The 15268-nt window shown below is 41.5% G+C and overlaps 1 protein-coding gene across 6 annotated transcripts in view; it reads left to right on the top strand.

Moving 5' to 3' along the window:
• Positions 1–15268, top strand: part of LOC110965689 (protein phosphatase 1 regulatory subunit 29) — a 109515-nt gene that overhangs the window by 28117 nt on the left and 66130 nt on the right. For 5 of the 6 annotated variants that reach the window (XM_051940871.1, XM_051940874.1, XM_051940872.1 and 2 more), the window contains exon 2: positions 3820–4007. The gene's annotated coding sequence lies outside the window, so the exon portion shown is untranslated. Of the gene's footprint in view, positions 1–3819; positions 4008–5015; positions 5169–15268 lie in introns of those variants that run through there. The other variant, XM_022214823.2, reaches the window with a different exon arrangement.

Here is a 15268-nt window from a genome sequence, read left to right as displayed (position 1 = left end):
ATAGGAAGATGCTGCACGTGTCGGCCAGTAATATCCTCCCCGTTCCAGGCTGTATTAGGACGTGTTATTTCAATATTGATGCGTCTTGTTTATGCTGCATTTGGCAGTTTATAAAACACACACAGGAGGATAGAAAGCAGTCAGACACGGTGTCCATCTATTATTGAGGAAGCTGCTGGGACCGGAGAGAAAACACTCGTAAAGAGGAACACATGATTCCTTCCTCTGTGTTGGATTACAGTAAAAGATGAATTCATTTTGTTTCTTTAATCAGGTTTAAACTTTGGACTTTTTAAACAATTTAAAACTGCACCTTTCAGAGTGTCCTTTTATTGTGGGCAGTCTAAGGCACACCTGTGAGGTGGGATGGATTATCTCAGCAAAGGAGAAGTGCTCACTATCACAGATTTAGACAAATTTGTGAACAATATTTGAGAGAAATGGTGATATTGTGTATGTGGAAAAAGTTTTAGATCTTTGAGTTCATCTCATAAAAAATGGGAACAAAAACAAAAGTATTGCATTTATAATTTTTGTTGAGTGTGTGTGTATATATATAATGTTTTAAACTATTTTTTACTGATAAAGTTTGTGAGATATCTGATCGTCTCTGGGTCACCTGAGGGTTTCCCGTGAATCAAACTTTTACAAAATGATTTACTGCATTTGTTTCCTCTGCTCTCTGTTGATATGAAACCAGATAACCAATCTGCTGTCATTAAATTCAGGGTTTTTATTATTTTACTGCTGAAAAACAAATATTGAGTGTACCACACAACTTTACCTCCAGTGCTCCAGGTTTCCAGATATTTAATTACAGGAAGTTTTGTTTGCTGTGCAAATAAAAGCACAACCAACTCTGAAGTGGTCTGAGTTTTCAGCCTTGAATTTCTTCAGTTTTAAGCTTTTTTTTGTTCAGTAAATGAGAGTGCACTGAGGAGACGCTTCAGATCAGCAACACTTCACACCTAGATGTTATTTACCAAGAAAAGACTAAGGAGGAAAACAGGAACAACCTGATGGAAGAGGACTAGACACACTGTAAAAACTAATTCGACTGGCCTTTTCACATGATTGTTATAAGATGAACAAAATCATTTACAAATTTCCAAAGTATTTAGGCTGTAATCATTACTTTGATGCTTGGGCTGATGTAATGAAGTTGATAATTGTAATGTAAACTCCAGTTTCTGTTATTTGTGACTTAAAACTACAATTAGGTATTTTAATGACAAACCTGAAGAGTTTCAGAAGACTTTTTATTACCAAAATTAGAACATAATTTCATCATAAAATTGTCATAACTCAAAAAGACTGATGCAAACTGCTGCGTTCATTGTTTTTTTTTGTTGAGCTTAAACATTATTTTTTTGAGTATAGTGGATAACAATGAGTTACTAAATCAGAAGCTGAGATATTTTACAAATATTATGTAATAATCAGATATAAATGTCTGTAAAATAGAAGGACGACGACAAACTGACTGATTAATAGTCTCTCATTTTGTGGTAATTCTAGATAATTATTTAGGGGCTAATAACAAATACTACTGGTTTAAAAGTAAAGAATGTTTGAAACTCTTGTTTCATTATTTCACCTAGGAACGCTGTGGAGTTATGTGAGGATTGGTGACGGTTTGTTTGTCTGTCTGTCTGTCTGTGAGCAACATCACTAAAAAACGGGCTAACGGATTTGGATTAAATTTTTAGGGAAGGTCAGAAATGACTCAAGGACCAAGTGATCAGATTTTTGCAGTGATGCAGCTTATAGTCTGGATCCACGGATTAGTTAAAGATTTCTGTATCATTACCAGATAGCAGCACGGCGTCACTGTAACCATGACAACCAGGGAACACTACATCAGCTGATTGTGATCCTACTACAAATCCACCACTGAAGACTTATCAGGACTTATCCATCAGAAATGATCCAAGGAACAGCTGATTAAACTGTGGAGATGTTTCTGAGTCCCATTAATTTGTCCTCATCAGAACAAGCCCGTTGTCTGAGGAGATTCTCAGTCATCCAGGTCATGGTGATCGTAGGAGCTTCAGTAGAAATCAACTGGATGTCTCTGTAGGTTCTTGAAGAGGTTCCACCTCTCATCCAGGATGAGACATCCAGTTTAACACTCCAGTTGTTTCTCTACACAACTTCTAGTTTTCTTTCCTCCAAAATCCGTATTTTTACTCCCATCAACATATTTAACTCACATGATTCGGTATTTGTACAGACAGTACACATGCAGAACACACGCCTGTGCTCAGTGCAGTGGGTACATCTATAGTACTATATTACTGTGATTTCTGATCATCAATAACTCATAAACAAATGCTGCATTTCTAACATACGGGGGAATGAGCAGCCTTGGAGGAGGACTATTCTCTCTGAGGGCTTTTCTAGTTTCATATTTTCCTTTATTTCAGCTCCAGGTTAGTTTAGCACGTCGATGCTTCAGGAGTCGCCAGAAGAATAATGAGGAAACGTGTCAAAATCAGAAACAGCCCATAAAGAAACTGGTCTTCATTCCCCCTCATCACCTCATGGACTCTTCATTCCATTTAATTCCATCTCCTGTATAGTTTTAGACTCATGCTTGTCCAGTTTATAATCAGTGCTGTGAAATGATTCCCTTCAAGCCTCCATCTGGGCTGCTTGTGTGTCTTGTGTTTGTTTCGGTGTCTGCAGGCTGCATCTGACTGCAGCCGTGTCACTCCTGAGTACGTCTCACTCCCAGCTGATGGGATGTGTTGCCCGCGGTGTGCGTCGTCTTACATGCACACGCCTGCTTACTGCGGCGAGATTTCTACCATTTAAGTGGAGAAAGAGGAGCAGGCTCAGCCCAGTGTTATTGCTAAAAATGAGATGTCATGCTCTGCTCACTCCGGGGGCAGCCGGCCGGGCTCTCCACAGCTGATTTAGACCGTCTGAGTGTGACAGCAGAGACGGTGAAGCTGCTGCACGGGAGAGGGAAAGGGAAGGCTGGTGAGGAGGGAGGAAGGAGAGTGACCCACGGAGACGCCGAGTGTGTCACTTTCCCTGACAGTTATTTGCACAAATGGTCCATAGATGAGGAATGTGTTGTGTATCGGCAGCTGGAGGTGCGTTGAGGCAGGTGACTGAAGCAGCAGATAGGCAGCGTCTTATTACATCCAGGATCAGCTACACGAGGAGCCATCTGCCTCCTGATCATTACTGTTGTTCTGCTCGTGTGTCCAGGTGACGCTGATTTAAGTAAACCATAGAAACCCACAGATGGACGGACGGACAGACCTCTTCTGTTGCTTCATTATTTTCCTCTGCAGATTTATTTCTCACGCGTCACGGCTGTCAGTTGCACATTTCTTTGCAGCCTTCACGCAGAGAAAAAATCCCTCTCGCCGCTCGTACTTTCCCATCGTGTTCTTTCTGTCCTGCTGCAGCCTGGTCATTCAGTCCTCTGCCTTTTCAAACCCTTCGGTGCTGATTGGTGTATTATTTGATGCTATTCTTTTCTGCTAAAGAATACCATATTGTACTAGACTGTGTTTTGTTTTTAGCACTAAATCTGTCTTCATCCCTTCAATATTGAGCAACAAATTGGGTGTTATTAGCCTAACTGCTATTTCTACCAAAGCTGGGCTCAATTTAGCAACAGGAACAAATGCTAATAGACAATCTGTGAGTAAATGCATTGAAGTTTAATGGTTTTAAATTGGCCTGTTATGGTGCATGAGCTAGAAATGCAAATTAAAAAGTAAAGAATGCTTTGAAATGAGCAGTTTTTCATTGGATATTGAACTTGTCCTTTGTTTGCATTTTGCTTTATTTCCTCTCCAGGCCCAGCTTTGTCTCATATAATCCTGGTAGAAGCACTGAGGAGCAGCAGAACGTCCACAGAATCAGCTGATTTTGGTGTGAAAACGTTGGGATGACCTGATCTCATTGGAAAATCTTTATATAGGATAAACATCAAGGAAGGAAGAAACACTGAAGCACAGCAGAGAGGAGACGAAGAGCCAGAACAGGTAAGAAATTAGTTTGTTTTTTCAGTTTACTTCCTGTTGGGTGCTGATTTCAGACGCCGATAAATGAGCTCTTATTGAACACAAACATGGACTTCTTTAAATATGTTCTGTAAGGGATGTCAAACCTTTGTCTGGTAGAGATACAACCTCACTGAACAGAACCAACCTGCCTCAGGATGACTGTTTCTTGCCGGTTTGTGTGTTTTCTTGTGTGCATTTGCTTCATGATTGTTGACTTGCGCCAACATGTGTGCGACACTTCTGGCATACAGTTTAGCACTGGGGTGAAAAGCATCAGTTAGTGTCTTCACAGGCATATATTATGCCATCTTTCCTGCTTTTATTGCACTTATTTCACCGGCAACACTGTCATTAGCGCTGACAGGGCTTCACGTACTCCAGCTATTATATTCCATGTGCATACGTGAGCGTGTCAGGCAGAGATAAAGTAAAAGAAGTAATTGTTGTAATTATTTCCTCTCCGATCTCTCGCCGCCTACCGGGTTAGCGTCGAGGAAATTCTCGCTACTCTGAGAGGAAAGTAATGCAGAGTAGCCCTGCTCGGTTTATCCACCTTTGTATTCATGAGACGAAGCCTCATTTTTCCAGCGCTCATGTGTCATTATGTTAATTACTATTGTCGGAGGAGACTCAGTGTTCCTGACAAAAGCAAAAGGGAGGCCACACATCCAATCATGGCTTAAAGAAATGGATTCTGCAAATCAGAAAAGGCATTAAAATGTATGTGTGTGTGGGATATATGAGCATTGGAGTTAAAGTTAAAAACAAACAGAGACAACAGTTTTGGCATCACTTAGACCTTTAAGGAGTTTAAATTCAGTTAAAGTGAGCTCCTATTCCTGGTAACTTTTCTGGGATGTTTGTTCTTTCAACCAGACCTGGAACAGTCTCTGTGTTCCTTCGCACATTCGGGTTGTTTTTGCCAACGTGTTATCTTTCTTCAACACAGAAATTAGAGGAGGGATGTTTGCTTGGAGGAGGATATAAATACAAAGCCCTCAGCTCTGTTTCTTTGGTTTCCGTCTGATGCTCTGACAGACCGTAAAATAGAAACCTGAGATGTGAACATCCCTGCTCCGACTGTTCCTGGCCTCGTTTTTGATCTCGACTCTCCTCCTGTCAGGACTCTGATGATTGCAGGTAGACACTGATCATTTCTAGCCTCTGCTGTTTGCTGGCGTCCTCAGATACTCTGGTCAGATGTGTCTGTGCTGAGAAATTACTGCTATTGTCTGGGTTTGCTCTTTGAGAATTAAGCTTTCTAAAGGTGACTGTGGTTTACCCTTGTGGTTTTGATGTCGTGGAGGTTTCTGTGGTTTAGTTTGAGGTTTTGGAGCGGCTGTGGTTTGTAGTTCCAGTCTGGATAAAGGGGAGGATGAGGAAGAAAAAGTGCTGTAGATCTGCAAGATGTAGTAGAACTCTTGATGATTAATGGAGTGGTGAGTCACTCAATCCATTAAACAAGAGAAGATAAAAGAAATAATAATTATATAATATGCGTGGGAATGGCAGAGTCGCAGGCTTTTACCGACTGGCTTTCTAACTAGTAAAAGGGAAAATATGGAACCGCAAATGTACGAACTTACCAATGTTAAAGACAGAGCTGCTTCGTTCTGCTCGTCCGATGTTTGCTAACCGGTTACACAATCACTGCTGGAACGAAACGCCTTCCGGCTTTTTCCCTCTTTCCAACTTTCTTTGCTCAAACAGTGGGTTTGTTCAGACAATCGTTGCCTGGAAAGTTGAAATTTATCCAAAAGGAATCCAGGATTTAGTGCAGAGGACAGAAACTGTGTGATTCTGTGTGATTTACTGGATTATTGATTATTTCAAAAGTGAATCATCAGATCTATCATGGTTCATTCCAGAACTGGAGGACATTTGGGCCTCAAAATGTTTGAAAAATAAACATTCTGTTCTCCAGTTTTCTGCTCCATATTCATCAATAATAGGTACTGATTGGTTCAGCTTCCACATCAATGGTAGCATTTTTATTCCATGTTTTCTGTGCTGTTTGCTAACCCTACTCTAATCACAGTAACAGGGTTGCTAATCCATGCTAATGTGATCTTTTTCTCAGCAGTAGAAGCTAGATATTTAGCTAGCTGTTACTGCTGACCAAGAGGACAAACTGACTGATGGAAAACAGTCAATAAAAAGTACAAAGAATCTGTTCTGCACAAATCAAAGCATCTCCAAAGTCCTTCAGGACTGACTTCAATTATAACTCTGTTAGTGATGAATTCTAAAGGTGTGGATGGCCAAGAATGTTTCTGAGCGGAGTCTCCGCATGCCAAACATTTGTTATTGGTGCTCTTGTTTTACTGCCACAACAGTCTGCATGTCACTAATATTATGCCACATGTTAACGGTCCATTTCAGATCTGGGTGGATAATAGAGATGTTATTTGTGGCTCTTGAAGGGAGCCGGACCTTGAGGAGAGGTTCCTTTTCAAAGAGTTGTTCAAAAGACTGGCTCGTTGTTCTATTCATTTATTTTTGAGAAGTCAGCCAGGGGTTTTTATCAAGGAAACAATCACTGGTAGCAGTTATGAGATCAGAATAATTCAAATGTACACATCCCACCTACGTATACTCTATGTATATGTAGGAGGGATATATATATATACATATATATAAACAGTTCAAAAGTTTTTCCATGAAAACTCCCACTTTTATCCATGTACTAACATAACTGCAGAAGGGTTTTCTAATCATCAATGAGCCTTTCAGCACCATTAGCTAACACAATGTAGCATTAGAACACAGGAGTGATGGTTGCTGGAAATGTTCCTCTGTACCCCTATGGAGATATTCCATTAAAAATCAGATGTTTACAGCTACAATAGTCATTTACCACTTTAACTATGTCTACACTGGATTTATCATTCATTTAATGTGATCTTCATTGAATGAAAAAAATGCTTTTCTTTCAAAAAGAAGGACATTTCCAAACTTTTGAATGGTCGTGTACATAGTTTATTCTTATTTATAATTTTTATATTTGTTTCCTCTATTGTTAAAATGTTCTTGTGTGGTTTACACTGTTTTTGTTATTGTTTTGATATATATTTATGATATATGGCGGTGTAACTTGTTTGCTGACTTGAAACAGATGTTTTCCTGACAGAAATTGCGTTGTGCTCGACCTTTCATGTCGTCCCAGAAACGTGCACCCAAATGCTGCTACGTTTCCTTTCTCCTGGCTCATTTTATTTTTTTGTTTCTATCACTAATCTCTCCTCCCCCCTGATAAAGTGCAAATGTGGCTCCAGTTTCCAGTCAGTCGGACTCACTCCTCCTCCTCTAAGTCAGCTGCAGCTGCGTTCACGTGAATGCACTGCGGACAACTGAAACTCGGAGATGTTGTTCGTCGCTCACGTGAAGGCAGCGTGGACAGCTCAGACTAATGGGGCACACACGTGACACATGAAGAAAGTGTGGGTAATTTACACATATGAACGGCTCGAACCGGTTCTCTCAAACGACAGACTTGTTGAAGAACGTCACATCTCTAGTGGATAACAAAATTTCCATCATTTGGACAGGGACACAGAGTTTTGTAGTTCCTCCTGCACAGTCATGAGGTGTTTCCAGGGTAGAAGAGTTTTGAAATCCCTCCAGTGAGCTCTGTGTCCAACCCAGGGTCCCCTACTAGTTAGGCATGCCTGGAAAACTTTCAAAGGAGCCCAGTAGGCATCCAAACCACCTCTGCCGGCTCTTTTCAGCGCCAACGAATAGTGACTCCTTTAAGCTGTCTGAGCTCCTCACTATCTCCGTGCCTAAACCTTCTATTAATACATAGAAATACAATGAAAGACTTAGAATACCAGTAAGTTAATTGTTTTTTCTTTATTTGGTGGTCTGGAATCTGTAAAATTTAGATAATCTTGTTTGTGGTGCAGCTACAGGTTTTGAGAAAACAATGACAGCCTCATTTCCAGAAGGGCTTAAAGCAGGGCACCAAACATGAACACCACGGGCCAAAACCAGCCCTCCAGAGGGTCCAGTCTGTCCTTCAAAGTGTAAAAATTCAGGTCCAGGTGACTAAATGTTGTGTTCCTTTGTAGATAAACTGTGATCTGGAAGTTATAATATGGAAATGATAAACTGAGGCTGAATGTGGTTGAAACTGAATTTATTTTTCTTCAGAAATTTCAGGTTGTTAATGTTTTGTATAAAGATAATTCCTTTATTTGCACTAAAACAAAGGAAGCATTAGGAGTCCAGATCACCGGAGATCAAACTGGGCTGAATGTGGAAGTAATCAGCACTAAAATGAGTTTAACACCTGGTTTAAGGTAAAGAAATAAAAGATGCTGATTTAGCTGAATCTAAACTTGATCTTAAATCATTTCTGTGGATGAGTACCTGGAAGATTATTCCTGTTTTGCTGCATCGGACACACGAGGATCTTGAATATTGATTTTGCTTGTTATACTCCTTGTCTTCATAAGAAATCCTTCAGTTCTGTGCAGTCCATCCTCCCTCTGGGTCTCTGGGCTGAATTCACATCTGTCTGTACTTTCAGTCTGTTCTGACTTCTTTGGAGCTCTTGCACCAGAAATAGCATCACCACAATGATGCTGAACATAATGCACATTTACTGTTGCTGCAGTATAATACAGTATATTTCCACCAACATGTCAGTCAGCACACGTCTGGTTACGGCAGCATTTGAATACCTTTTGCACCTCAGTGTCAGACATGGTTTCAAGCAGAGATTATACGTGGTGGGCATTAATTTCAGCATCCATGACGACAGCCTGCTCACATGCAGCTCCAGTCGCCTCTCTGCAGCCGGTAGTACTGTCTCATCACAGGGAAACCCTTGAATCACAGCGGCAGCAGCTTATTCTCTGTGATTTTGTTTATTTTATGACTGCAGCAGTGAGTGCAGGACCCCCGAAATCAAACAAGCCTGAAAATATTGTTCACGATGTGTAAGCTAGAGCTGATCCCTGCGTCAGCTCTTATTTCACTGGATGATACCACGACAGAACAGAGGAGCGGAAACAAGGGAAAAACAAAAGCCAGAGCCTAAATGGTAACATTTTAACTTTTAAAATGACAGCGATGTCAGCGATCTCATCACTGTTTACTGAGTGTGTACCGCTGTGTGAACACAAATGAATAAATTAGATATTAGTCTCTTAAGACAGTGGTTTCCAACCACCGGAACGTGGACCATTACCGGGCTGCACAGAGAGCATAAAAATAATTTATTTTACATTTTATATTTGGCAGAGTCTGCAGGGTGTTTTATTTTGAAAAATGACTAGCTCATCTTACTGTCGTTTCCATCTCTGCTTGTTTTCTGCACATGATGTTAAATGAAGCCATCAATCTGCCAAAATTAATTTTAAATAAAAGCCTCTGGAGAGATTATTTTAAAAGAGGGAGAGACTGGAAGCTGACAGAAGAAAAGGGAAGTAAATATTTAGCGATAACAAGTCATTTTATTAGTTTAGGACTCTTTAAAAGAAAAAAAATCATTACTACTCCACCAAGGAAGTCGACAGAGTCATGTGACGATCGACGTCTGTCTGTCTGTCTGCAACATTACTCAAAAACAGACCAACAGATTTGGATGAAATTTCTCGGGAAGGTCAGAAATGACTCAAGGACCAAGTGATCAGATTTTGGCAGTGATGCAACTTATAGTCTGGATCCATGGATTTGTTAAAGATTTCTGTATCATTGCCAGATAGACGGTGTCACTGTAACCATGACAACCAGTGAACACTACATCAGCTGATTGTGATCCTACTACAGATCCACCACTGAGGTAGCCTAGCCGTGCTAGACAACCCACGGCAACGAATTTAATTCTCTGCCAGGGTGGGTCTAGTTACCCTCCATAAGACTTGAGGCTGGATTCTCCTAAAACTGGCCGGACCAATCACCATGAAGTGTAGAGTCAGAAGGCGGGCGTAACTAAGTGACGACAGAGGCATGACGATTCTGACAGAAACAGCCGGTGCACAATAAACAGTTATCTTTCAACTCGGCTTTGGCCACAGCCCTTAAAGATTTGAAGCTAAAATTCAACTTGAAAGATAAACAAAGGACGGCACTGAAGTGTTTCATTGAGAAGAAAGACGTATTTGGACTTATGCCGACGGGATATGGCAAATCCTTAATATACCAGTTGGCTCCGCTGGTTGGGAAGCTAATGGGACTTAGCCACAATCCGCCGGTGCTCTCGGAACTACGTCAGCCTATTCGTTGCGCTGATTGGTTGTATACCTACCCAATTGCTGCAGAGGGATTTGATAGACAACCTTTTAGCCCGCCTCCCTCCCTGTCGAGCTTCCCTAGACCCTTGTGCCGTCAGAAACATGGGTGTAGCATGGCTAGGCTACCACTGAGGACTTATCAGGACTTATCCATCAGAAATGATCCAAGGAACAACTGATTAAATTGTGGGGGTGTTTCTGAGTCGCCCGCTACATATTTAGGTCATGTGTTTTGGTATCCTTACATAACGTACACATGCAGAACACATGTCTTTGCTCAGAGCAAGGTCATTTTAAAGATTTCATCTGTAGGAAATGATTCAGTGACTGAGCAGCCTTGGTGGAATGCTGCTCTCTGAGTGCTCTTCTTATTAGTTTTGTGTGCGATGACCGGCCCATAGAAAACTGTTTTGCTTGAATCCAGTCTGTGTTGCATAAAAGGCTGGAGACCGCTGTCTTCAGGTACTCGATGTGCAGTGCTGCATACACACATACCTGCTAATAATCAGCTGTGGCCTGCTTAATCTGGACCTGTAACCCTGTGAAATGTTTCTCCGGATGGCCACACAGTTACAGCTGTGATATTAACCACCTATATGAGTAAATCCCCCTGTCCTCTTACATTTAAAGCTTCCGTTAAGTGCTGGGCCCCGAGGACGTCGTTGTCATTTAGTCTGTCTTTTAGAATCTCTTAGGTCCTGGTGGGTATTGAAGTGGAGCGGCCTCTTGGGGGCCCTTAAAGGGGTTTTTGAGTTTGACAGGTGAGCTAATAAAAATTTCTGATGGGCTCAGGGACACAACAGGAGAGTAAAACATAAAGCTGCTGCTGCTGATTCATAAAGCAAAAACAACGGGTGGAAAGTGACTAAATGGTGCTGCACAGGACACAGGAGCATCGCTGTCGTTCTTCTATATTTAATGAGCTCATTTGCAGGATGACGTTGACTGCTCTTGCATACAGATTATCTGTTTAGAAGCAGAGTGCAACTCACAAAGATCAAGGCCAAATTCTCAATTAAAATCCAGCCTCTTAGCAATTAAAGACACAGGATGCATTTACTGTAAAAGGGCTCAAGTGTAGCCTGAAAGAGAAGTATTTTTGTTCATTAACAGAGAAACGAATAGTCATTATATACCCTCTAATGGAAACAGTTATCAACTTACTTGATGAGATTGAGGAAGACATTAAGCCTGCCACTGAAACATCCATGCCATTATCAGTATTGTTAAAGTAAAGATTTCAGATGCTCACATCTACAATCATCTGAAACATTAAGTACAGAAGTAAGTATACGACTGATCCAGACAAGAAAATGCCCTTTTTTTAAAAACAGCGTCTATGATTCAAGATATATTCCATACAATGACACATAAAACGTATATTTTGTCGACAGTTTCATATTTTAGGTAAAGAAAAAAGGACTTCCACAGTAACGAGAGTTTTCTTTAAACCTCTAATATCTACTGAAGCGTGGTGTCATCCTGCCCAGAGCACTCTCAGGTCTTCACATAAAAATGAGCCTGGCAAGGAATTTAAAAAGATCTACAAATGATTTGAAATAAATTGTTCCACTGTGAGGAAAATCATCTCCAAGTGGTTTAGATTTCAAATGACTGCCAATTTGTTCAGAAATAGCCGGCAGAATCAGCCAAAAGAACAGTCCAAGTGGTGCCAAAAGAAGTCTTCAAAAACCCTCAGATTTCATCCCAGGATCTGCAGGTAACTCTGTCAAAGTGCTGCGTCTACGATCAGAGAGAGGAGCTGCCTGCCAGGAAAAAGCCTCTGCTGTCCAAAAAGACCATTAGAGAAAAACTACAGTTTGCCAATGAACGTATAGATGAAGAGGAGGAGGCGTTCAGAGATAATCTACCCTGGACTGATCAAACATGGAGTGTTTAGCCACAAGAGCAGCGGACATGTTGCCAAAGAAAGAGTTTAGTAGAAGAACCTTATGGACTCTGTTTACACTACACAGTTCAATCTTCTCCTCTGTTGTCCAATGAACTTTCTGTTGACAAAAACAGAGAAAGTCGGTGTTTCTTTTTTGCAACTGTGGAGCTGAAATCAAACTGTTGACTAGATGTACCAAAACAATGCAACAAACCATGTCTCCAAAACTAAGGAAAATCATGAATTTGTGAATGAATAATGGCCTGAAATATCGCCAAGTACAGTTCCATGCTAATGTGATCTTTTTCTCATCAGTAGAAGCTAGATATTTAGCTAACTGTTACAAACTGCAAAGTGACTGATGGAAAACATCCATCCATCCATCCATCCATCCATTCTCTATACATCGCTTTATCCTCACTAGGGTCATGGGGGGTGCTGGAGTCTATCCCAGCTGACTCAGGTGAAGGCAGGGGACACCCTGGACAGGTCACCAGTCTGTCACAGGGCTACATATACAGACACACAATCACACTCACATTCACACCTACGGACAATTTAGAGTAACCAATTAACCTCAGCATGTTTTTGGACTGTGGGAGGAAGCCGGAGTACCCGGAGAAAACCCACGCATGCACAGGGAGAACATGCAAACTCCATGCAGAAAGATCCCAGGTCGGGATTTGAACCGGGGATCTTCTAGCTGCAAGGCAAAAGTGCTAACCACTGTTCTACTGTGCAGCCCCCTGATGGAAAACAGTCCAAAGAATGAGTCTGATCCTGATAATATGAGGTAGAGAGAGACATTCAATCAAGGCTGACAATGGATGAAAAGATGGAAAATAGAAGAGAGGACATAGCTTTGCTCTGCCCGTTCTTTAGGAAAACTGTTGGATGATGAAAATGACAAAAACAAGACATAAATCACAGAAATGAGACAGAAAATGACAAAAATTAGTCACAAAAACACACAAAATGACAAAAACAAAACAGAAAACAACAAAAACGTCAACAGGTTATGCTAACACGTGGGACACGTTCCATGTAGAAAAATTATGACTTAAAATATGTTGATTAAAAATGTTCCCACAATTACAAGAGACATCAATGAAAAACATAAAACCAAAAAAAGGAGATTTCATTTGAACTGTTTCATTAGAGGTTCAGTTTGGTCATCAGGGGGATGGACAAGAGAAAGATGTCATTTTAGGGGAACTCCAGACTTATTTGGTATTTTTAAAAATATTTTCAGACAGTCTTTTCTTCTCAGTTTTTAAAATTTGGTCTCAGGACAGGAACATTTACACAACTACTGCATGTTTTAGTATTTTCTACATGGATTATCACAAGTTTGATGGGTGGGAAGCTGGAACGGCCTCATCAAAGTCCACATTTGAATGCAAATGAAGTGTTTCAAGGACATGAAACCCTTAGATATATTACATCTGTTGATATTTTGTCATATAAATGGTTAAAAGAAGATGATTTTCCCTGTTGTTGTGATCAAATATACCACTTTTTGTCCTCCAGCGATAATGCAGCTTTTCACCTGCCATATCTTATCTGTCATTTTTCCAGAAACAAGGCAGGAAACTGAGAAAAGTTTTGGATGCTGAAGGTCCAAGTGACGGCAGTTTTAGAAACTGCAACATTTATGCAGGTGGAAGGGACACGTTCAAGGATGTAGAGACTTGTCATCATGTCAGCTGATCGAGTCCGTCAGCAGCAAACACGAATCAAAGCTCAGTTTGACTTGGTGGATGGTCTGGAAGCTTGAAATGTTTATTCCCAAAGCAGGATAGCAGTGGTGAAATAATTCAAGCTATTTTATTCTGACGTCAGTGGCTGCCTCTGTTTTTTTGGTTTGTCCTCATACTACTCCCTAATTCCTTTAAACATGTTGTAACGTAGTTTCGTGCTTTGGGCTTTTGTCAGGCAGGATAAATATCACGTGTTGAAGCTGCGTGAAAGTTCAGGAGCTGAAAGTGACTGAACTCCCAGAACTGGTTGAACTTGAGCTGCTGTTTGGCTGCCGGCGTCGTGTCCCCCATGTGCAGTAAAACCATATTGTGGCTGCCAGCGATGCGGATGCCAACAGTGACAAGATTGTTGCAGCAGCAGCAGCCTCAGGGAGCCGTAGCACTGGGAGAACTCACACTGACGCTCAGCCTCATAACAACCGGCCAGCAGACGCACATTTGTTCTTCTCAAATATCTGCAGAGGGAGATCCACTTTGTGTGTTTGTTGTCCTCATAAACGGGTGTTCAGGTGGACGCTCTGTGTCTTTGCTGCAGATTTATGCTGATTTCTGTCCAGTGCTGAGTGTGCAGACGCTGTTGGAGTCGAGCACGACGTTGTGACTCCCATCCGGGCGCTCGTTCTCAGCGAGAGCTTCCTGGCAGTCGCCCACGCTGTTGAACATTAAGGAGGAGAAGTGAAATACGCACTGAGATGAAGCAGGGTGGAACCAGGAAAAAGGGGGAAACGGAGAAAAGGCGAACAAGAGGGGCCAAATTGAAGCCCGTGTCTTTGTAAAATGGATGCTTTATCTTAGTGTTTTTAGACGAGCCACAGCCCTAGTGTCTGCTGAAATTACGATCCGCCCCATTTAACCATCAATCTAGCAAATCCTGCTTTAATTATGAGCCATGCCTCTTCCTCCTCCCAAACTCAATCACAACAAATAAAAGAGCCTTTTCAGCCATAATGGGATTATCGATTGGGTGGCAGCCTAGAACTGAGACTTTGTGTGTGTGTGTGTGTGTGTGTGTGTGTGTGTGTGTGTGTGTGTGTGTGTGTGTGTGTGTGTGTGTGTGTGTGTGTGTGTGTGTGTGTGTGTGTGACAGCCATTTGGGCATGTGTTTCCGTGCATGTGTGGAGCCGTCTGGGGCTGATAAATGGAAAGTGTGTCTAAGAAAGCATGTGTTTGTCTGGAGCCGCTTCCATGTATGTGGGTGAAGGAATGAAACCCTAACTTACCTCACAGTTTCACATCGTTCACTGTTTGACACGTTGTCCTGGTGAATGCCGGCCGTTTTTTTTCATTGCTGCTTTGCTTTCCTGTTACCTAGTGGTTGAAAGGTGTCCTCGACAGGTTCCTGCAGACAGG

The sequence above is a fragment of the Acanthochromis polyacanthus genome, chromosome 21 (genome assembly GCF_021347895.1).
Source record: "Acanthochromis polyacanthus isolate Apoly-LR-REF ecotype Palm Island chromosome 21, KAUST_Apoly_ChrSc, whole genome shotgun sequence".
NCBI classification, from domain to species: domain Eukaryota; kingdom Metazoa; phylum Chordata; class Actinopteri; family Pomacentridae; genus Acanthochromis; species Acanthochromis polyacanthus.
The sequence above is the reverse complement of the archived record's forward strand: the minus strand, read 5'-3'. Positions and strand labels throughout refer to the sequence as shown.